General features: G+C 40.0%; 1 protein-coding gene across 2 annotated transcripts in view; it reads right to left on the bottom strand.

The window, feature by feature from the left end:
• Positions 1 to 25,350, bottom strand: part of GRXCR1 (glutaredoxin and cysteine rich domain containing 1) — a 308,046-nt gene that overhangs the window by 168,406 nt on the left and 114,290 nt on the right. For both annotated transcript variants that reach the window (XR_013555303.2, XR_009616437.3), the window contains one exon: positions 18,212 to 18,296. The gene's annotated coding sequence lies outside the window, so the exon portion shown is untranslated. The remainder of the gene's footprint in view (positions 1 to 18,211; positions 18,297 to 25,350) is intronic.

Here is a 25,350-nt window from a genome sequence, read left to right as displayed (position 1 = left end):
ATAATGTAGTTAACTAAATTGGAAACCTGCATTATGTCTTCTAAGAAGTTGTCTTGGAACTCTACAAGTTTTGTTTTGCCTTTTGTTCTTCCCTCCAACTTATAATGTCTACAAGTTAGAAAATTATAAAAGGGAAATGGAAGGATAAGAAGCAGATAAAATAGGAAATAGCTTGACAAATATTTTGGTTGGAATTAATGAATGAACACATGACTATGTCCACATAACTTCTTAGAAAAAATTTTTCTCACCATCTCCACTACATAAAAGTTTTAAAATATATTTTAAAAATTTCTATCAAAAAGGTATCAAGGAATCTGCCTATCAGTCTGCCCTGTCACACAGCACATTCAGTAAAACACCTCATGAAGCAGTTCTTCTGACCCTGTTCTACCTTTTCCAGAAGCCAGATCTTCACTACAATAAGTGGGCATGATCTACCTGGTTCAAGCACCTATCTATGAAAATACTTAGAATAATTTTTAAATTCATACTGTTTGAAGAAAAACAATGGTCTCACTGAGAACTGCTCAATAGATACTTTGAACTCTATTTGAAACAGTACATAGCAAGATACACTGAACTTGAACATTAACATACACAGCTTTCTCTAAACAATTCAGCAACATCATCCTGAGGTTAACCAAAAGTTCCTTCTCAGTAAGGAATACATCTTCCTTACCCAGCCCATCAGGAGTATAGACTCTGTTTTGGTCCAATTTGGATTTATCTTCTTGAAAATTCTGGTAGTAACCTTGTTATTTGAGCCTGTTATTATTAACATATTAGTTAGCATATTAATTCTGAGACTCTACAAATGTACAAGTTTCATGGAAATGACCAAATCTTTAGTAAGTACTTTTGTTGGATGATGACTTCCTCCAATATACCGTATATTCAGTGCCTTTTGTTTTTCCCTCCAAACTCAGCTCTAAGCCTTTTATCTCTTTTTACTATTGTGATTATCATTCTACATTTCTGTTCTCTGCCCTGATGTGGAATCAAGAACTTGTAAGATGAGACACTTCCCTATTGGGGTCCAAGCAGGAAACAACTAACTCCAGTCAGCACAGAACACCTACCATGCCACTACCCGTGAAACATATTTAAGTAACCCCACTTGCTGCATTATCTCAGAGCTGTGAAATAATAGAATACCCCAAATCATACGACCTGCATTCAGATCCTCAGACAATAACGTTATTTCATATTTATAGGATAATGTCTAAAGTCCTTTCTCAGAGGCTCACTCAACTGACAGCTGACACAACCCTGAGAAGCAGGTAAATAAGACCTAATTATCCTCACTTTATAGCTGAGGAAGCTTAGAGTCTCAAATCTGTAAGTCAGGGCACAAATCACAGTCCATAAAGTCAGACAGTTATATGTTCCAATTCCAGCGCTCTCACTTAGGTAGGCTCTTCATCTTTCTATTTGTCTTAGCTTCCTCCACTCTCATAAACCAGTTGTGAAGATTAAGTGGGATAATATATAAATAAAAAAGCACTAGTAGGATCCTGGCATTTTATTACTGGATGCTGTCTAAATAGCATTTCTCTCCCCTTTTCCCTCCCTCAGAGATGTGGGTCTGACCACCCAACCAATAAATGGTGGAGGCCAGAAGAGAACCCAGCTCTGACTCTTGACCAAGTGGAGAGGTATCAGCTCAGGGGCCAAAATTCCCTTCTATACTCATACTTAATGGTTTGTCCAACTACATGAAAATTGCTGCCACAGAGAGAGAGGGGCGGGTCTGGGTTTTGTCCAGCCTGACGCTTAGACAATTTGGAAGCTCCTTCTTTAAGAAAAGAATACAAAATTGAGAATATAAGGTTAGGTATAAAAGGGCTACCTGGTTGGAATCAAAGAAGTCACAGCAAGTTAGAATTTTTTTAAAGCTGACTAAAAATGAAAACATTATCAAACCCTGAAAAATAATATAACATATTTATTAATCATTTTCCAGAAATACCTCTACACTACCTTTTCCTACATTTTTTTTTTTTTTGCTGCATACTCCTTGATCACCTCTTCACCCAACAACTTTAAAACATTACCCAAATACAGAGATTAGACAATAAATCAGTCTTTCCTTGATCATGGCTGATTGTTCTACTTTATTGAAGGCAATTTTACCTGCCATTTAGTTTGGAGCTGACAAACCTCACTAAAGTAAAACATACTAGATATGCCAAGGGACCATCTGATGTGCTGGAACATGCAAAATACAGAATTTCACTAGTCTGTCCTACTGCTATAGATTTAGGTCCCATAAACACAGGAATTTTTGATAAATTCTATTTCATGTAATTCTCATCAAAAAAAAAAAAAAGATGGAGTTTAATTGACTAGAAAGAACTTCTGCTTTAATTAGGTGTCACTGTGAACGGAGTCCTCCACTTACAATTTTATACATCCGACTGACAGTTGGGAGAACTTTCCATAGACTAGTTTCTGGCTCCATATATTCCAAGCTTCATTTCACCCCTTTTCCTACACGTTTCCGGAGCTGGTTTATATCATGATACTACGGTTTTAGGTCAAGATGCTTATGTGTTCACCAGGATGATGAACAGTCATGCAGGTATAATCTGAAGTGACAGAAAATTATGCAAAGTATCTCATAAATCCCCTAGTCAGATCCCCCCAAAATGCATGCAGTTACTTTGACACCACAGACCAGGAGAGGAAGCGTGTCAAAGGAAAATCTGGAGGGGAGCAAGTAGTCCCAGCTGATTGCTGCTAAAATAGCTTATGTTTTTCAAATGTTACAAAACATATGACCATTAGAACTCATTGCTAGGGCCCCAGATGGAGCTAGTGTAGGTGAGACGGGTGTGTTAGCTTTGCTGAAGAGAAATCCACCCCTGGAGGGACCCATTCCAGAGCAAAGTCAGGGAGACAACTTAATTTCTAGGACCTCAAGCAATTTAAAAGCATAAGCTAACGCCTTACAAAGACTACTTTTGTCCCACCTTCAATTAATTTATTTTCTTTTTTTTAATGTTTATTTATTTATTTTGAGAGAGACAGAGAGCATGCACATGCAGGGGGAGGGGCAAAGGAGGGCAGAGAGAGGGAAGAGGGGCAGAGAGAGAGAGAGAGAGAGAGAGAGAGAACCCCAAGCAAGCTCTGTGCTGTCAGCACAGAGCCCCATGGGGAGCTTGATCTCAGGAACCAGATCATGACCTGAGTTGATATCAGGAGTCAAATGCTTAACCCATTGAGCCACCCAGGTGTCCCTCAATTAATGTATTTTCTTTGACCACTCTTGTTGCTTTGAAAACTTGAGTATCTAAGCAAAGAAAAGAAAGGATTTACAGCTGGGAAGAAAGATATCTAGGTATTGGTTGCTCACTCTATGACATTTTGATACTTGAGAATATTTTTTAATATTTTAGCTGTAGCCCCAACTTTGATCTGTCCACATTCTATTACCATTTTGGATTCACTTTAACCCTGAGAACTCCAAGCTGAAAAGCTTCTGCAGCAACTAGCCACAGGTTGTTTCTATTCTGGCTTGTTTTCATTTCACCATGGATCTTTGAACAGTCACTGAGCTAATTCCATTTTCAGGCCCATTAATCTGAAACTTCAAATCAAAAGAGAGATGATGCATCTCCCTGATAGGTTTGCAGAACGGCAGCGACAGTGGTAACAGCATCTTAAAACTCCCTGTGCTGCCTCCAGATCAGTATGTGTGCATGGATGGCTCCTTGAATGCCAGAGGAAAGCGTGGGCAGAGGGGAGAGGTGGGGAGGGGAGGGATGGGAGGGGAAGAAAGGGAAGGGATAGGATCCTTTTACTTGGCATTTCTTCACTGTTTGTCATTAATACTAACAAGCCTGGCCTTCAAGTACTGTGAAATAACCTGAGCTTGTTTTTGGAATCCCCATGTCTTCCACTCTGAGTCTCTCTTTGGTTTGACAGCTCAGTTTCCTTTAGCATCCAGATTTCTCTTTCTTTACAACCCTTCTCCCTTCTAGTAACCTGGTTTGCAGGAAGATATTGGATCTAAAACAAAAACAAAATGCCCATACTCAGCTTTTCAGGTGCAAATGAGCACATCTTCGTGTCCCACAGACATAGTGTTGATCAACACTGGCTGCACATTAAAATTACCCAAGGACTTTTAAAAAATACCAATACCTGGTACCTGGGCCTTAGTCCAGACCGGTAAGAGAAGACACTCTGGGGTTGGACCCAAGCATGGAGATTTTTCTAGCATCTCCCCAGGTGAATCTATACTGTTATTTTATTTTCACAGGGAAAGGAAACATAAGGGAAAATCTGGGGCTCCATTTATGGAATTTCAGGCAACAGAAAGCATGGAAAGCATTTTAGGGAGCAGATGGCAGAGGGCTTTTCCAGCAGCCTTAAAATCCCTTCAGTAGCCGATCTGCCACTGCCATTCATCGATAGAGCCTTCTGTAAAAACGCTGTACCTACAGCAACCAAATTAGAATTAAACCGACCAGCCCAAGTGCCAAGATCTTAAAACAATTCAGTTCCACAACACTGAAAGAGTTGCCTTCATATTTCAATTATGGATTTTTTCAACTATTCTGTGCATGTCACAAATACTGACACCAGAGGTCATTATAAAACAGAAATCTTTCCTTCTCTGTTACTGTTTTTTATTAACAAACATTATGTGAGCACCTGCTGTGGAGATGTGCACGGGAAGTGATTAGGAGATTAGAAAATACTGACAGAAAAAATCCCTCTTTAGCTATAAAATCCTATGATTCTGAGGTAAATCTCTTCTCTGAATGCTGAACACTTTAGAAAGACCTCTTATGAGATAGAATTCTGGAGGCATCAAGGACCAAATTATTCACCCAAATTGTCTCCTTTCTGATCTGTCTGAAATTCCTATTCCTTTTCATTGAGTCAATAGAAGTTTCATAGAATTAGCTTGGAAAAGGTGACGTACGCTGTAGCACCTACTGATCCCTTGGTATATATTTGGTGACCAAATCCCTAGGCAATTTTGTTACCAAATCACCTAGAACAAATCTCTGAAGGTTTAGAACCCTGAGCTGGAAAGTTCTGTAGGGGAAAAAGGGACCAGGACAGCCCAACTTTCTGGGAAGCAGTGTGAACACTGCAGGCCTGGAAAGGACACAGATTCTCAAAGGAAAAGAGGAGAGTTTCAAGAGCATGGTCCCAGAGAGGATAGGAAACAGGGGTCAGAAAGACATGGACATCACAATCTCCACCTACTTCTCAAGTGTTACCTTGGGCAGGCTGAGCCTCTGTGTATTCAGGACAACCTGTTGCTGTTTGAACCTTTTTGTCTCTAAGGCCTTCACTTTACTTGACTTTTCTCCACCAGTTTATACTTGCCCTCTTACAACCTGGCCCCTGCCTGTCTGCTCCTAGTTTCTACCCAATTCCACCTTTCACTAGCTGTCCTACCAATGCCTGACCCAAAATATAGAGTAGGATGATGTCCTTTTGTTTATTTTTTTAATTTTTTATAACGTTTTAATTTATTTTTGAGGAACAGAGAGACAGAGCACAAGCTGGGGTGGGGCAGAGAGAGGGAGACACAGAATCCAAAACAGGCTCCAGGCTCTGAGCCGTCAGCACAGAGCCCGACACAGGGCTTGAACCCACAAACTGTGAGATCATGACCTGAGACGAAGTCGAACACTCAACCAACTGAGCCACCCAGGCGCTCCTGGGATGATGCCTTTTAAAAGAAAGCTGAAAAGTAACCCATAGGTTATTGGGAAGCAGAGGAAAAGTAAGATAGGTGTTGATAACAGGAATTGTATTACTAAGACACTGCATGTTTACATGCATAGTGATGTAAATATCATAAATAGTGATGTCAGCAGTGACAGTAAATGTTCTCATTTCTAGGAATGTATTCTCCTCTCCCCCTCCTTCCCTCAATTCTTGTACTATTCTCTGTCTAGAAAGAGTGTTCAGAGAACATGTGAAAAACTCATAAAGTCTCCAGAGGGGAAAGATCTGGGCATGAGCTTCCTGCTCCTTAGTGGGCAAGACCTGAGTCCAAAATAATGCTTTTATTGTTTTTATGTAGAAATTCTGAAGTTAATGTAATCTATAGAATTGTGGGAACACATATATAGCATATTTTTATGATGTTACTGTTACATGCTACCTTCTCTAAGAAAAGTTAGCATTTGTTAGACTGTCTTTATACATTAAGATACCATTATAACCACACTTAAAGATAACTTATGTTCCAAAATATTCTGTATCCCAAGCTAAAAGCATTAACTCATGCCTGCTTTTCATTTGCTACCTGTAACCCATATAACATAAAGTTGTTTTGAATACACTGCAAAGTGGGTCTAGATTGGTAAAACAAGCTGAAATCAGAAGTCCTCAATCAATGGAAAATGATACTGACAGAGGTTCTAATGAAGAATGGCCAATATGTTCTAGGTATTATAAATACCATAAATAAATATATCTCAAATGAATCAGACCCAAATTACTGGGTCTAATTTTCAAATTTAATTATAAATACAAATGAGTTTGTTACAATCTAATTGAGATTTACAGTTGCCCTAGGTTCAAAAAATTACACCATAAAAATCTTAGTTTTGTTTGCAGCAATAGCTTGCTAAAACACAAGAATAGTAATTAAATAAGAAGGAGTAAGATTTTGAGGGGAAGCTTGGTGTGAATTTTCTTTTTCAATGGTATTTGAATTAGCCATGGAAGATTAATGAAATGAATAAAATGAAATGTATTAACTAATGAAATAAAATGAATGTGGCAAATACTCGCGTAGAAATATTATTAGAAAAAATTTACAATCACATGGAAATAACTCTTAATTGCTTGTTATATCTCCTAGGTATTACATTTTAGCAGAAACTGCAATGCCTATGCATCTCTACTAGTGGGTTTTGGTCTGAAGAAAGTAATCAAGACATTTGGACAGTGACATCTTCATCGTCTTCTGTCACTTCATTTACACAATTGAATTTCTACCTAAGTGGAAGGTATCCCCAAATCAAATAATGTCTATAATGAATGTCTCTTCCTTCTACTTAGTTCTGCCTCTCAGAGTGACATATCAAAAGACTTCATTAAGTAGCTAATAAATATCAGAGCCTTCCATAGAGTTTCCTATTGTATGTTGGCTCTACTCAGGCTTCTGAATTTGGGAGACACTAGAAACAGAATAAAAGATAAAGAAGATGGGGCACCTGGGTGGCTCAATCCGTTGAGCGTCTGACTTCAGCTCAGGTCATGATCTCGTGGTTCACGGGTCCAGGCCTCGCGTCCGGCTCTGTGCTGACAGCTCAGGGCCTGGAGCCTGTTTCAGATTCTGTGTCTCCCCCTCTCTCTCAGCCTCTCCTCCACTCATGCTCTGTCTCTCTCTCTCTCTCAAAAACAAATAAAAACATTAAAAAAAAAAGATAAAGAAGATAAGGGGAAAATGTCTACTGTCCTTAATGCGACATCTTTATAGCTGCCTAGGTGCCTGAAACATCAAAAAGATAACTATTCATTAATTCATTCATTTAACAAATATCCATTAAATGCTTCCTATGTGTCAGGCACTATTCTTGGCACTGAAGATACAGGAGTGAAGAAAATGAGCAAAAATCCCTGCCTTCCTAGAGCTTACACCCTTGTGGAAATAGGCTAAATAAATAAATAACAACATACTAAAATACGTATATATTAAATGTTAAATGCGACATGAGGGCTATGGAGAAAGACAAAACAAGCAAAAAGATTATTATGTTGGCAAGTAGAGTTTTCAATTTTAAACATAATGGTTAGGGTAGATCTTCTTGAGAAGGTGACATGTGAGTAAGGATCTAAAGAAGGTGAGGGAAATGAGCCATGCAGGTAACTGAATGAAAATGGCACAGCAAATTCAAGGTCCCTTAAAGAGAAGTATGTCTAGTGTGTTCAAGAAACAGCAAAGAGGCCACTTACACCAGAGGGAAGTGACCAGCAGATGACACAGAGATGGGTTAGGTCAGATACGTTCAGGAAGGACAGATTTAGCAGGGCCTATGAAGGTATTCTAATACTTTTCCATGTTTACTCTGCATAAGATGGGAAACCATTATAAATTTTAAAGGAAAAGAAGTGTCATAATTGGATCAATGTTTTAAAAGGGGTCACCGTAGCTGTTCAGTTGAGGCTAGACTGTGTGGAGCAAGAATGGAAGAAGGAGACCAACTAGAGGGGAGCTTAGCCCTGGTTTCTCCCAAAGCTGAGCTTGAGACAATGGATGCCCACAGATAGATTATTCTGTAAAGTGACCCCAAAGGAGAGGACTGGACACTTAAGAAGAGGGAAACAGGGAAATAAAGCCAATTAAGAGTTTTATGAAGCTTAGCCACTGTGAGCAAGTGGGGTTCCATGCAGGGCAGCCTCTGAAGACATACAAAGCTGACACTCGGAATTTTCCACCTAAAAGATGGAGGAGGGAGTTTTTTCCCAGCAGCTCTCATTCTCCACCAGCTAAGTGTTGTCCCATGGAGATGTAATTCTCTTTAATTCCAGTTTTGAAAATAGAAAGCAAGAGTGACTGAGCAAGTTCCCATAGATATCACACCCAGTGGTGGCAAAGAAACCCTAAGGGAAAAGCAAGAGACGAGAAAGCTAGAGATATTCTGAGGGGAGGTACCACCAGGTTACACTTACAAGCAGCCAGGTGTGGAAGCAATGGCCGGAGTAAAAAGGTAAGTTGAGAGTATATGAGGTAGGGCCCAAGATTTTTCCCCCACAGGGACTTCAGCAGTAATCCACAATGGTGGGTTGAACAAAAGTCGTGGCAGTGGAGGTGGTGGGAAACTGTCAGATTAGAATACATTTTTAAATGTAGGGCCAAAAATATCTGCTGACCAACTTAATGAGAAATGTGAGGAAAAGAGCATTTTGTGGGGTTTCTGTCAACTGGGTAGGAGAGAATTGTAAAATTATGAGGTTTGGGAGAAGAATAGGGATCTTTGAGTTTGGACATGGTACATTTGATCTTCCTATTAGACAAATGGAAATCTTGACATTTAATTCTGGACTTACAGCACAGGGGAGACATTCAAGCCGGAGCTATAAATTTTGAGGGCCCTGGCATATGCACAGTATTTAAAGCCATAAAATTGTTTAAGATCACCAAGGGAGTGAGTATAGACAGAGACAGAGAAGAGGTTCAAAAATGAAGATATGGAACACTCCATCATTAACATATGAAGTAGAGGGAAAGAAACCAGCAAATGAGATCAGGAAGGAAGCAGACACTGGAATGGAAGGAAAACCAGGAGATAGTGTGCTAGAAGCCAAGTTGAGAAAGTATTGCAAGAAAGAAAGACTGATTAAGCCTATCAGATGGTGCTGATAGGCCAATGGACCCTGAATTTAGCAATGAGATGTCACTGATGACCATGACATGAGGTGCTTGGGGCAAAAGCCTGGTTGGTTTGGATTCGAAAGGCAGACAGGAAGGGCCACCTGGATGGTCACTCAGTTAAGCATTTGACTCTTGATTTCAGCTCAGGTCATGATCTCACGGTTCATTAGCTGGAGCCCTGTATCAGGCTCCTGTGCTGACAGTGCAGAGCCTGCTTGGTATTCTCTGTCTCCCTCTCTCTCTCTGCCCCTCTCCCACTCTCATGCATGTGCATGTTTGGTCTCTCTCTCAAAATAAATAAATAAACTTTTTTTTTTCTTTAAGGAAGATTTAGACTTCATATGTATGGAAAATCCTTTCAAAGAGTTTTACTGCAAGGGGAGCAGGAAGTCAGAGAATAAGATGGGGCAAAGAAAGTTCTTCTTTAGATGGAAGAAATAATGACATTTGTATGAGGACAGGAATAATCTAGTTAAGAGGGAAACTGATGATCTGGAAGAGAGAGAGGATAATTGGCCAAGCACTGTCCTTGACTAGGTAGGAGGGGATGGAGTCTAACACACTAGCAGAAGTGTGGGTCTCACTTGGCTTGCAAAGCTCCATCACACCAGTGGAAGGAAAGGTAGAATCTGTAGGTGAAAGGCTTGTCCAAGGAGCTTGTTGAAGTTCTTTTCTGGTTGCATCTATCTGAACAGTGAAATAAGAAACCATGAGTGGGGTCAGAAAAAAGATGCTGGAGCTTTCAGGGGAGAAGAGAAGGTATATATTTGACATCAAGGAAAGTGGGGAAGTGAAGAGTAATTGCCAGGTGTCTTAGTCCATTTGGGCTGCTATTACAAAATATGTTGGCTGCTATTACAAAATAAACAACAGAAATTTATTTCTCACAATCCTAGAGGCTAAAAAAGTACAAGGCAAGGTGCCAACAGATTCAGTGTCTGATGAGGGTCTGCTTCCTGGTTAGCAGAGAGCAGTCTTTTCACTGCCAAAGAAGTGAGAGCTCTGTGGGGTCTGTTTTATAATGGCACTAATCTCATTCATGAGGGCTTCACCCTCATGACCTAATCACCTCCCAAAGATTGTCCCTTTTAAATGTCATTACACTGAGGGTTACATTTCAACATATGAATTTTGGGAGGGACACAAACATCCATTGTATGGTACCAAGTAGCACTAAGCGACCAGTAGAGGGTCTTGTCATGAGTTTAAAATGACACCGGTCAACCTGGATGTGAACTTTTCTCCATCAAGACCCAGATTTCCAGGTAAAAACACAGCAGAGGCAGAGTTGGATTTAACCAGGGCTGTGGTTTAGCCAATGACTACAAAGACACTGGACAGAGAGAATCAAGAATCAGGAGTGTGTACAAGACAGTGACTTCTCTAATTGCTCTGGAATTAAGCTGATATGGAAGGACACGAGGGCATGAAGTAGATGAGAAAGTGAAAAGTGTGAGATTGATCACAGTAAGATCAACCACAACTGCGCTGCCCCACAGTGATTACAATGAATATCTCCAAGTCCAGGACCACAGTGTAGAATCTTAGGCCCCAGGAGAATTTTTAAAAACTTTTTATTTTAAAGTAATTATTGACTCACAGAAAGTTACAAAAGTAGTCCTGTGTACCCTTTACCTGTGCACTATCCCACCAATGGTGACATCATTGATAACTATAGTATAATACCCATGAGCATTCTTAGGGTATTGGGTGCCTTGTAATTAGATTAAATTCAATGAAAGAGAGAATGATTCCATAAAAAGAAGTAGCACTCACTCAGTGGTATTCATATACTTGCCCTCTCCTTCATTTGCATCCGGTGCATGGACTTTGAGCCAGATGACCAGACTCGGGGCCAGACACACTTGAGTTCAAATCCAAGCTCCACTTCTCATTGGCTTTGGCATCCTAAGCAGGCTATATTGTGGTATAAGGCTGAAAATTATGCCTCAGTATCACATGCTGCTTTTAAAATGTATGTATCTGGTAAAATCAGGAGGGCCTCAAATAGCCTTGGCTATTTGGTTCACAGACAGCAATACAGCACGTAAGGTCATCCATCCTCCTTATCAAAAGGAACAGGCACAGTTCTGGCTTATCCCTGAGTAGTGGCTTTCAGTTCCCTGCAAGCCCTTGGAATTATTCAAATCAGGGAAGTCACATCCTCCCTTGGGAACGAGGGCCCACTCCTGATTACGTAAACCCTACCTCCCACAGCTCCTGGTTGTTCACTCTGCTCCTGAGCACAAACCTGTGGAGCCTTGCATAGTGTGAGGCGTCCCTCTCCCCTTAATGAACTGCTATTGGCCCCAGCTGTCCTCTGCATCATAGAAGGTGATCAAAACACATGCATCACCTCTCTCGTCTTTTAATCTATAAAATGGGAATTCAAATACAATAACCTCCCCCAAATCAGATAAACTATCTTACAGTGTCTAGGTCGGCAAATATTCCCTTCCTCTCCCCCTGAAGATGAGACCTCAGTTTCAGCGCAAGAACCACTTTCTTTGCAGTGGCTCTTTCAGAACCACTTTCTTTGCAGTGGCTCTTTCTCCTTTCTTGGAACTCCTCTGGCAATTATAACCTTTACTATTCTAATGATACATACATTATCTTTTCACATGTATCCATTTTCACTGCCACATCACTGCAGAGTATGCCTTTGCTTGTCTATGCCTCAAAACACTCTCTGCAGTTTTGTGATCACAAAAGATGCTCAATAAATAGAAATAATAGCTAACATTTACTGAGTACTTACTAGAAGTCAGGCCCTGAGCTAAGAGTCTTACAATAAACTTCACAATGGATGAGATAGTGATTTACTTATCCAAATAGGGTGGCTTAAACCAACAATTATTATACTTCATGATTTTGTGGGTCAGAAATTCGGGCAGAACTTAGCTGGGTGAAACTTCTGTGTGATGTCAATGAAAGTCACTCAGTAGTATCTGGCTGACAGATGGACTGGTCTGAAGGGCCCAAGATGGCCTCACTTCCATGTCTAGCACCTTGGTGGAGATGGCTAGAAGGCTGGGCTCATCTGACACCATCAACCACAGTACTTGGTAACTCAGGGTATTAAGATTTCTTATATGGAAGGGCACCTGGGTGGCTCAGTCAGTTAAGTGTCCGACTTCAGCTCAGGTCATGATCTCATGGCTCATGGGTTCGAGCCCTGTGTCAGGCACTGTGCTGACAGCCCAGAGCCTAGAGCCTACTTTGGATTCTGTGTCTCCCTCTCTCTCTGCCCTTCCTCCACTCATGCTCTGTCTCTCAAACATTTTTAAAAAAAGACTTCTTACATGGAGGCACAGAGCTCCAAAAGCAAGTGTTCCTATGAGCAAGATGGCAGCTGCATGACCCTTATGACCTAGCCTTGGAAGTCACATCATGTCGCCTCATTGGATTCAATTGGTCAAGCAGTCACAAGCCCACCCATTTCAAAGAGAGGGGACATAGATTCAACCTGTTGATGGGAAGTATGTCATAGAATTTTTGGTCAGGTTTTAGTCACTAAAGATATCATACCCACTCTTAAAAAAGTAAATTTGGACTTACAGAGAAATTGAGTAACTTGTCTTATGTCATGCACCAGGGTGACTGTGTTAACCCCTGAGAAGGATGTCCACCAATCTCGCTCTGAGATAGGGACCCTACAGTATCTGCAATACTTGTTTAATTAAGATACCTTACATTGAAATATTTTAATGCTCTTCAAAGAATTCACAGTGTATAAAGAGAGAGCTAGCTGCTTCTTATAGCCCATATATTCCTTAAACAGATACTCCTACAAGTCTGAGCATATAGTTTACAGTAGAGGGAAGATTTATCACTTTGCCAGAGCTAGCATATGGTTATGACACATTTATAGGAGTGATTGAAATGATTTGGAAAGATGTGTCTAAGTTGCATCACATCACCCAAGATTATGAGGCATCCTAAAAAGAAGACTGATTTAGAGGCATTATGGCTAATGTCGTTGCAGTTGAAAATTGCTCTACATTTGCATATACGTGCCTTGAAAAGCAAAAAGCTAGAGTCTGACTTTTCTGGAAACTGCTTAATTAACATGTTGAATATTAGTTTGTTTAATGCATGCCCCTATGGGCAAGGGGTGTGTGTGTGTGGGGGGTGGTGTGAACATACACAAGTGTGCGTGTGTACGTATGTGTGTGTTTCTGGGGGGAGGTGAGGGTAGGGGCCATTAGAGACAATATTACCACATTATTTTGACGTGACTCAGATGAAGAGTAGCAACGTGGCAGTGACAAAAATGCAGAAGATGGTGGCACTGAGAATTGTATTTCTGGTGTGAAATCGATTGAAGAACTGAGGGGCATGGGAATAAAGCGGTCTGATGTGGTAATGAGGCAGTGGAGCTCCTGCAGGCTGAGGCTAGAATCCCAGAGCAGACCCTGCACACTGACTGAAACTTGAACCAACTGTCCAATGCATCCGAACCCCAGTTTCCTTACTTACGAAGTGGAGCTGATAACACCCCAGTAAAGCACTGCTGCAAAAATCGGACTGCACAGACAGTGCCTAGACGCGGGTCTGACACTTTGGGGGTATTTAATAAATGCTGTTTGATGATGATTATCAGGAGACTGTAATTCTTGGTTTCCTCTGATCAAGTTCCATGAACGGCAGAAACATCACCATCAAATTCCCTGCTATATTAAGGGCATTTTGGCACAGGACATAGTGTATGGTAAGAACTCTATAACTATTTTGGTATAAAATGTATGCATGCATGAATTGAGCCAGAGATGGAGAAGAACAAAAATAATGGGGTTAGGGAAATTCTGTGGCAACATCTCCAAGCGGTGAGAACACAGGCTTTGAAAAGAGACATGCCTCTGAAAATCAGCTATGTCCATCCATAACTGTGGGCTGCTAGAAAGATCATAATGCTTCCCTCATGAGTTGTGGCAATTAAAGGAAGTACTGTATGTAAAGCACCTTGCACAGTGCACACACAGAGAACACACTCCAACACTGACTACTGCCCTTGTTAGTACTGTTAATGTTCTAGGTAATGGACCCCATTCCTCGGGTTTCTTCCTCACTAACTGTGAATTCAGTACATTTGTGCATACACTCAATTAGAGCAAGAATTTTGTAAGCCTGTTAGCTTTTACGTGCCTTCTGCAGATTTACAAATCTGGCTTTCTTTTCTTCTTCTTCTTTTCTTTTTTTTTCCTGCTTAAATGTTTTGGCTCTAGGTTCATGCTAATTCTATTGATTGGTTAAAGTCACATCTACTGTTTCTTTAACTTAGTGAAGATGCTTAGTGCCACAGTAGAATGGATATAAAACCTCACACTATAATTATCTATTTTCAACCAAAATAAAATGATTTATATTCTATTTCATCTCCCCGAGCAGTTGATATATACGCTTATATTTAATTTTATTTTTTATTCTCTGTAAAGGCTTGTCTCTATTAATTACATACAAAGCACATTTCCCCCCAATCTGGTAACCAGCTGCAGCATTTCAGTGTTTTCATCACAAAATGTCAAATTCACAATTGATTCTGTGATTCAAAGAAATGGTTGCATAGTCCTCTGAGCTCTGTAATGAAATGTGTTTGTTATATTTCGTATTATACCAAAACTTGACTTTTCCCATTATCTTTCTTTTTAAATTACAAAAGCAATACATGTTCTGGCCTACACATTGATTACTGAAGCAAAGAAAAGTGTTCTCTCAAAGTATTGTATTTCTTAAATGCACTCTATAGATTTTAAGACTTTTCATTCAAATGTTAAGTCTGATTCAATCAATCCCCAGTCTCTTCCTTCCTTAATAAAATTACTGCAGTACTATCTTAAAGGAATATTGTAGAGGATTTTTTGTCTATGAATTTTCCGAAAATAAGTCCATGGATAGGAAATTTATGAGAGAAAAGCATAAGCGGCCAGCAAACACAAGAAATAACGTTCACCTTCCTATGTAAGAGAGGAAAGATACCTTTTTCCTATTCCCCTCCTGGGTTCTCCAGATGGGGCTCCCTAATTGGACCAGCAACAGACTGAGAAGAGAAGAAAATCATACAAATGTACTTAATATAAGTTTCACATGAAGACCTGGGGCACCTGGGTGGTTCAGTGGGTTGAACATCCGACTCTTGATTTCAGCTCAGGTCAGGATCCCAGGATCTTGGGATCGAGCCCTGCATCAGGCTCCACACTGAGTATAGAGCCTGCTTCAGATTCTCTCTCTCTGTGTTTAAGGATTTAATAAAACGGAGTAAATTTTAAAGACAGATGGCAGAGATGGACAGTGCCATTCATTAAAGAGCCACTTCTTTAACTCAGATTTCAGGACATATGGAATTTAAATGTCTTCTTATAACACAATTACTTGAATTTGATAGTATTTCAGCTCTTGCCACAAGAAGGACTGTCATTTCCTGTCTGAAACACTTATTAAGTTACAAAAATTTCTCTTCGATCTTTGCAGAGGTATTTCAATTCCAACCTGGCCACCTGTGTTCTACAATATCACTAACAGCATTCCGTAAATATCTTTCAAAGTTTTATCTGAAGGTGGAAGAATGCAAATTCTGAAAGGCAATACAAACCTGTAAAATATAACCGGGCTGCCAGGAAAAAAAATACTGGCAACATATACAGGAAATCCATTTTGCAATCAACCTGGATCTTATCAAGGTTCTGTTTGCTATACAAATAGTGATGAAGTAGATATCTGAGAGGTGATTGGGGTTATTTACTAAGTAATCACCCAATGTTCTGTGATTAAATATGGGGCATTAGCTAGAGTTAATAGAAAAGGGACTCTAACAACTCAACACACATGCCTATTTTATCTACAAAATACTGATTTCACTTATTTAATGTACCAATGAATCCAACACAAAATAAATAGCTAGGCAACTGGTTTCTGTTTGTCTTTAGAACGTTCTAGGAGCAGAGAGGCAAAGACATGAACAACCTGATTACTCAGTCTTGCCCACAGAGATGGAGAGAAGACATTTGTGATTTACAAAAAAAAAAAAAAAAAAAAAAAAGAAAAAAAAAGAAAAGAAAGAAAAGAAAAGACCTGCACAGGTTTTGTGAGCAAAAGGAAAAGGAGAAAGTGAGTATCTCTTCACCTAGAGGTGAAGGCAACTGAACCTAGAATGGAAAAGAAAGGTGATGGTTGGTGGCAAAGTCATCCTACATGATCTTGAGAAATCCTTCTCTTCCCAGCATCTGGTCACCAGGTCTATAGACAAAACAACCTGCTTTTTAAAAAATATCACTTACAAGTTTTTTCTTTTAATAACAGCGATGTATTAAAAAGAATAAAAATTAACTATAATTCTCAACACTATTGTTGATACTACATACTTCCTCCAAGGCTTTTCTCTATGTACAAATCCTTTTGCAGACAATATGCTACTTCAATGTGCTAGGTAGCCTCCGCGTTTATGCCATAATTTGAGTTAAAATTTAATGCGTTCATTTGACAGTTAAATATGTGGCCTTTGGAATGAGAAACCTGGATTAAAATTCAATAGTTTTGAGCAAAATACTTAAATCCTCCATGGTTTACTTTCCTCAGTCATAAAATGTGTAAAATATACTTCCTAGGGATCAGGATTCAGTGAAGATTTGGTAAGACAATGTACTTAAAGCACTGCACATAAGAAGATGTTAAGCTCTAGATTAATAGCAGTTATTCTTACTTCATATGTGTTTTAAAATTAGCCATGTATACAACTGGGGTGTTCATTTGTGCCGTGTTAATCTTTGGAAGCTGGATTCTGGTACTTCCAGTGTGTATCCTGACCAAAGATGGCTGACACACACTTCTTGGCATTCCCAGGCCCATTAGTTGACAAAGGGAGAAACTCAGTCTGAAATTAGTTGGCACTATTAGGAAATAATCTGAAAACAACCCATCATTTTAAATATGGATACCTCAGTTTGTTCTCTGTATTTCTCTGCCTTTAAGAGGCAGAGGTAAACTCTTCTGGTTTACCTCCCTCTCTGTTTTTATCTTATTTTTCCTTCCCTTCCCTTCCCCTATGTTAATCTATTGTGTTTCTTAAATTCCAAATGAGGGTTGCTGGAGGAGAAGCAGGTAGGGGGAGGGTGAGGGGCATTAAGGAAGGCACTTGTTGGGGTAAATGGGTGAGGGGCATTAAGGAAGGCACTTGTTGGGGTAAGCACTGAGTGTTGTTATATGTAAGTGATGAATCATTACATTCTACTCCTGAAACCAATATGACACTATATTTTAACTAACTTGAATTAAAAATTTTTTTAATATATTTTCAAGTTGGCTAACATACAGTATATACAGTGTGCTCTTGGTTTTGGGGGTAGATTCCCATGATTCATCACTTACATACAACACACAATGCTCATCCCAACAAGTGCTCTCCTCAGTACCCATCACCCATGTTCCCCTCTCCACCGCGCCACCCCCCCACAATCAAGCCTCAGTTTGTTCTCTGTATTCAAGAGCCTCTCATGGTTTGCCTCCTTCCCTCTCTGTTTGTAACCATTTTCCCCCCTTCCTTTCTTGAAAACAGTGTGGAGGTTCCTCAAAAAATTAAAAATAGAATGACTCTACAACCCAGCAATAGCACTATTAGGAAGTTATCCAAAGGATACAGGAGTGCTGATTCATAGGGGCACATGTACCCAATGTTTACAGCAGAGCTTTTAACAATAGCCAAATTATGGAGAGAGCCTAAATGTCCATTAACTTGAATTTAAATTAAGAAAAAAAGAAAAATAAATAAATACAGATACCTAACAAACACATCTTTATTTGCAGATGCCCTGTTTAGGCATCACCTATAGAGATGAAGCATTCACATGATGACTACAGTACCTGGGTTGGGATCCTCACTCTACCTCCTACTAGCCATATGCCCCTGGACCAATCACTTCACTTCACTCGGTCTCCGTTTACTCAGCTGCAAAAAAATAAGTAAAGCTTAGAACAGTGTCTAGCATTAGGTAATTTGTCAGTAGTATCAGCATCATACAGAGCACTTTGTGGAATTTATATCCAGAGAAACACTTATTTAAAGATTGCTTAGTACCACCATGAGACTGAGATCTAGGTCTACAAAAACGGGTTTTCATGTTTCCACTCATCCATAGCTTATCCATGAGAGTTCCTCTCCCAGTCACTCTGCAGATCGCTGCAGCAATTCCAGATATTCCAAACAGATGTAATAATATTCTGTGAGGGAGGGGGGCATTTCTTGCCATGACTGTCTGTTTATTAGTAAAGAAAACCTTTGCCAGAAGCCCTCACCTGGCTGTTCCTCATATCCCACTGGGCAGGGCTGTGTCACAATGCCTATGGCCAGGGCTAGTCACTGGCAAGAGGAATGACATCACCAAGAATGGCCTGGATTAATAGTGCCTCATCCTAGGCATATGGGAGAGTGGAAAACTTTTAAAAATTGCAGGGAGGGATCGTCCAAGAAAAGGAATTAGGGGATGGGGGAAGGAAGCAAGGAGAATGATTGCTTATAGGCAATCCGTAAAATCTAACACCAAATTCTCAGTAATTTCTACCATATAGTGAGCACATACTGTATACCAGACACTTGCTTTGTGTGGATTATAATTCTCATAACAGTCTACTCCAGTCGGGCCCTATCCCCATGGCTCCCATGAAGCACTCTTATCTTGAGTCACTTCTCTATCCTCATATTTACTGCTCGGTAGCAACAAATACAATTAACCCTTCCCTGGACATATCAAAATTTTCTTGTGTTTTCCCTCTGCTCACTACTTCTTTTCCAAACCTTCAGCTGCTCCCTTCTTGTCAATATGGCATCTAAATGCTGGAATCCCCCAGGGCTCATGCTGGACCATTTCCATTCTCTGTTCATTCTTTCTCCTGGAGCCATCTCTTACAGGCCTATGGCTTTAACTATAAGGAAAACTAATGATTCCCAAATTAAGATAGTTTTAAACCAGAAGTCCCAGCTTGAACCCAAATTATTAGAATGTTTTTCTTTTTAAAAAATATTTTGATTTTATAAAGCATATTTCATCTCTTATGTCTCTAATACTTCCTTTTATTTCTCCCAAAACTGGAGGACTAGTTACAAAAGTCCAGTACATCAAAACACACATTTACTGAGCACATTTATCTCAGCCGAGGGCCTTGACTGCTCTGGGACCAAAAGCCTGTGGTAATTTATGAACCTTTAAAGTCTTAGGAAGAAATATCAGTTGAACTCGGTGCAAATATGAGAGTCTAGAAGCTCATTCAGTGCTGCCTCCAAGATCAGAAAGAACCTTTGGGAAAACTAAAATTCACTAGCAGCCCTGACATATCAGAAGGAAGCTAATAATGTTGGGATGTCCTGCTGGTCAACAGTCCTCTGGGTTTCCTTAAATCATTCAAAAACATATTACTGTCAGTCACTCAGCTGGGCCTCAGAGAGCCACATGATTGAACTGGCTCTGCTCCCAGTTATTGATTCAAATGTGGTTTCAAGGATAGCAAAATGCTTGGGGCGATGCAAGGCTCCAGTTCAACATGAAAGGAAGGTCAGCCTTTCACTCACTATGTTGCTTCACTCATTGACCCCTGAGTACCTCCAAACATTGACCGTGGCAGAGCTGAGTTTTCTAAACTCCTACATCTCCTTTTGTGGGTCATGGGGTTTTAATTAATACCCAAGGGAAAATGCTTTCTCCTGGGACAGGAAGCTGGCATGCCCTAAAGGGTGATGTACAATTTGGGGTGGTAGCTGCAGTACTCACAAACTGCCACTCGGGGGACAAGCCGCTCTGTTACCTGGGCCCTGTGACTGCTTCTGAAAACAAAACCCTCTGATGGGATCATTTTCCTCCAATATTGGAAGAACAATCTAGAAACATGACTGCAAAGTCTCAGGGCTGTGTGTCTACATATACATAAATATACATTTATACACAGAAGGCTTTCAGCTCACACGACTTGAGAAAATCCCCAATTTCCACCTACCCTATGGGGTAAACAGTAAAACCTTGGATTGCGAGTAACTTGTTCTATGAATGTTCTGCAAGATGAACAAACATTTCTAATAAATTTTAACTTGATAAACAAGTGATGTCTTACAATACGAGTAGTACCTGATGCCAAATGTCACATGATCACAACTGAGCCAATGGTTCTTGAAATTCTCATTTATGTACAAGTGCTTTGGATTACAAGCATGTTTCCAGAACAAATTACGCTCGCAAACCAAGGTTTTACCATACTTCTTTCATTTTGCTTGTTATTCCGTCTGATCTAGCAACTAGAGTGGGTTCCAGGGAGCTCAAAACAAAGGAAAGGTCTAACCTCTGGAGGAACACAACTACATTTTACACATTTGTGGAGGAAGGGATATGTCAAAAGCTGGGATCTTTCAGAAGATCAGGTTGGAAAGATATTAGTGGCCCAAATACTTCTACACACTGAACACCTGAGCACATGTTTCACATTCACTGTGCAGCAATGTTTTTTTCCTTTTTCTCTTTCTTTTTTGTGGCTGTTAACAATTAAAGGGACGTGTCGGCACATAAATTGCTCAGTATGACTCCAATTTTGTCTACTTTCTCTAGGTCTCTGCCTCCCTCTTTATTTACCTTGACATGAGAACCTTTATTCTTGCCAAAAGAGGCAGTAGAGGTGGAAACGCTAATTTATTTGTGTGTCATCACTCTGAAAACTAAAAAAAGGAACCAAATTATCCAAGGAACACTGTAAGACAAAAAAGGCACTGCTATAAATATACCTGTGAAGATAAAACTTTGAACTGGTTTTTTTTTCACTTGTCTTCAGGAAATGGCCAAAGGTCATATTTTGCCATAACAGGCCTTGGATGTTAGATAATATCCCTGAGGCACCTGCGTGGTTGTCAGTCGAGTGTCCAACTTCAGCTCGGGTCACCATCTTGTGGTTTAAGAGTTCGAATTCTGTGTCAGGCTCTCTGCTCTCAGCACAGAGCTTGCTTTGCATCCTGTGTCCCCCTCTCTCTCTGCCCCTTTCCCCTCTCAAAAATAAAAAAAAGAACTATAGAAGATATCCTTATACATTTACATAGACATGCAGACACACACACAGACACACACACACACACGTAATTTGTAGAAAGCTTAGAAAGAAAACCAAAAGTCAAGATAGATCAGTCCCTGATTGATACCATGGTCAAATATCAGGGATCATGTGCTTATAAAAACAAAATGGTCACCAGAATTTAGGAGTATGACTAGCATAAACAGAGGCCCAGGGTCAGTCAAGCCAATGGTGTTTTTTTCTATGCCAATCACCAACCAATTTCAGGGGCACTGTGACTAACTTTTGGAAGGCTGTAACAAGAGTTCATAGCTGGTCTCACAAGCAGGACCTAGCACAGAGCAGGATCCACATTTGCTTCTGATCCAGAAAAGGATATTTGAGGAGAAGAGCCAGTTTGAGGACCTTGTAGCATTTTCCAACCCAAGACCAGTCTGTCCTGTCTGAGCCCAGACCATTCCCCTGTTGGCTTATGAGATTTATTTAATAAATAAATAAATATAAAATAAATATAAATAAATAAATATAAAAGATGAGCCCAAACCAGTTGCCACCTCAGAATAGGGTCAAGTATAAGGAAACATGGAGTATTTCATTGTGGGAGGTAACTGTGATTCAAGTCCAGCTGCTTCTAAGACATCATGGTAACAGCCAAGAACTCATGGATTTTAACAATTCTTTTGGAAGCGAATTGGCATGATTCTTTCTCTGCTTCTGTTAAGAGCTTAGGCTCTGGCATAAGGTGATTTCACATGAGTTCTAGAATGAGACCTGCTACATTCTAAGCTCTGCCACTTGATCATGTTAGTTAACCTGTTTAGTCCTGTTTTCTCATCTTTCAGATGGAAATAGTAACAGGATTTACTTCACAAGTTTTCTGGGAAGATTAAACCTATTTAATCTTAGACCATGTGACAGGTCTGGCACACAATAAGCCTTCAATAAATATCAGCTACCATAATTAGCATCATCATTACTAATATTATCACTCTGTTACAACGAAGAAAGTAACTTTCTCCCTGGTAAAAGCCAATAGTGTCCTACTATCAGAGGACTTTGGTGAATCTGTTATTACCTTTCTCTCCTTACTCTTGACCTCCCTCCTTCTTTATCAGATTGTCCAGCAGCATTTAGTCATATGTTACTGTTTTTGTTTTGTTTTGTTTTGTTTTGTTTTTACAAAGGTCCCCTTGATTTCACACCTTCTTCTAGTTGCTTCTTCTTCCTTGCTTGAAAAAAAAAATTCTTGGAATCATTGTCTGTATATGTGGTCCAATTTCCTTTCTCATTTCAACCTACCCCATTATGACTTTGGCCCCTAGAGTTACCTCCTTTTTTGCCAACTCCAATGGACACTTTTCAATCCTTATATAACTAGAACTTTCCACCTCATTCAGTATCACTTACTATGCACTTATCAAAACATTCTGCATTTTATTTTTTCTTTATATAACATTTTTGTGACTGTTAGCATTCCTCTTTGTTCAGTCCCCAGGCCTCTTTGGTTCTCAGTTGTACCCTCTCCATCAGTGATCATGTCCAATCCCATAACTCTTCATATTTCCAGCTAAAACCTCTTCATTCATATAAGCAACTATCTCCTTGACTTCTCCTCTTGGAGTCTTCCAGGCATCTAAATTTGTCATATCTAAAACACATGTTCCCAAATATTCTCCTCCTCAAACCACTGCATTTCCATATACCAACACCCATGTATTTGCCTGTTGAAACCAATGTCATTCATGATATTTCCCACCCACATCTAATCCAGTATCCATTCCCATGCATTGTCTCTCTAAAATAGTGGTTATCAGTTAGGAGAGATTTTGTCCCCAAGGGATATTTAATAAGGACTACCTGCCTGTCTGAAGACATTTTTGTTTTTAACAATGGAGACATCAGGGAGTGCCACTGGCAGAGGAAGAGGCCAGGGATTGCTGCTAAATACTCCTATAGTGAACTGAAAAGCCCCATAACAAAGAACTATCTGGCCTCAAATGTCAATAGGCTTAAGGTTTAAAACTCTGCTCTTAAATATGTCCTGAAAGTGTCCAATTCTCTCAGTCTCCACTGCCAGCACCTGATCTAACTCATGACCCTTCGGGCTCTACTGTTTTAGGGGTCTCCTATGTGGTCTCTCACCTCCTTCACTTTTGTCCCCCACTCCCTCATCCTTTTCTCCACACAGCAACCAGAGTAAGATGTGAATATGATCCTATTAAGACCCTACCACCATCCTAACCCCTTTCAATAGTCTCCTCACTGCACCTAGAATAACAGCCCAACTTCTAATCGAGGCCTGGGTCTTATCCACCTTTCCAACTTCAGCTTGACCATTCTCTTATTCTTAAAGCATTTCCCTCTCTTAGGGTCTGAATCATAGCATTCTTCTGGTTTCTCTTACCTCTCTGGAGGCTCCTTCTCAGTTTCTTCTGCAAGAATCTCTTCTGCTCAGTTTCTAAATATTGGAGTTCCCCAAGGTTTGGTCCCTGGGCTGTTTTCTCCAATCTATCTATGGTCTCTCCCAGGTTATATAATTTATTCAGATGGCTTTAAAAACCATATATATGCTCTCAACTCAATTGACCCTAGGCTTATTTACCCAACATCTTTCTTGACAACACTGTTAGAATGTTTAATATGTATCTCAGAACATAACTCTTGCACTCTCCACTCCAAACCTGTCCTTCCTCCAGTCTTTCCCACCTCAATAAACTGCTCCACCATTCACCTAGATGTTAATTTCAAAACCTAGACACTGTCTTCTATTCCTTTCCTTTACTCATTTGCCATATCCAATCCAACAGCAGTCCTGTCAACCACTCCTTCAAAATATACACCAATGTGTCCATTTTTTACTGCCTCCATCACTGTTGACTTAATCAAAGCCAATATTATCTCCCACCTGGGCTATAAAATAACCTCCTAACTGATATCCCTAGTTCTACACTTGGTTCTCCACAATCCATTCTGCACAGAGTGTTTAAAGTTTCCTTTTCTTTATTTCACTTGATCCAGTTATTCCCCTGATTAAAAGTGGAAGTGTTGGTATGATGATAAAAAGCAGTCATATTTTTAATGTATGTTAAAGGTATAGATGACAGGATTGCTATTGGATTGAATATGCTTCCCATTACCCAAGTTCTTTCACCAGGGTCCATAAACCCTGAATGAACTGACTCCTACCTACCTCTCCAATCTTATTTCATGCCACTCTCTCCCTCCATCACCTAGTTCAATCCACACTGATCCTAGTTCTCTATGTGAAAACACATGCCTCTCGGACTTTGCACTCACCCTTCCTTCCACTTGGGATTCTGTGTCTTCAAATCTTTGCATATCATTCTGGCATCAGCTCAGATGTAATTTTACAATAAGGCTTTCCTTCCCCACCCAAGCTAAAGTAGTTCCCCAATCACTCTATCATCTCCCTCAGTTAGTATGTTTGCACAATGTACTGCTACATCATACTTTGTTCATTTTTTGTATTGTTAATAATGAGAGGAAAACTTGATTTAATTTGTTCACTGTAGTATCTTCTTAAGTCTAGAAAAGCTCCCGGCACACAGTGGATGCTCAATAAACATTTGTTGTGCCATTAAATGAGTAAGTTTAAGAGAACAGTTTAATGTCATCTTTGCTGAGGAGCCATGTTAGCTGTTTTCCTCATCATCTGGTGAGAGTGTTCACAGAGAGTAGCCATTTAACTATTGCAGGCATGTCACCCACGGAATACCTAGGCAGAAGTGATGTCTCTCTACAGCTAAGACTTTGCTAAACCTAATTGACTGTCTCAGGTGGACACATTCTCCTTTGCAACGACCCAAGAGAATCACAAAGCACCAAAAATAGGAAATGGGGTCCTTATCATCAAAAAGAATGGTGATGAATAAAAGAAAAACCTCCAATATCTATATTTGGGAAAGATTAGGCCAGACTGAAATATAACCATATTATAC

Source organism: Panthera onca, chromosome B1, assembly GCF_046562875.1.
Source record: "Panthera onca isolate mPanOnc1 chromosome B1, mPanOnc1 haplotype 2, whole genome shotgun sequence".
Taxonomy (NCBI): Eukaryota; Metazoa; Chordata; class Mammalia; order Carnivora; family Felidae; genus Panthera; species Panthera onca.
Note: the sequence above shows the minus strand (reverse complement) of the source record. Positions and strands in the feature narration are given on the sequence as shown.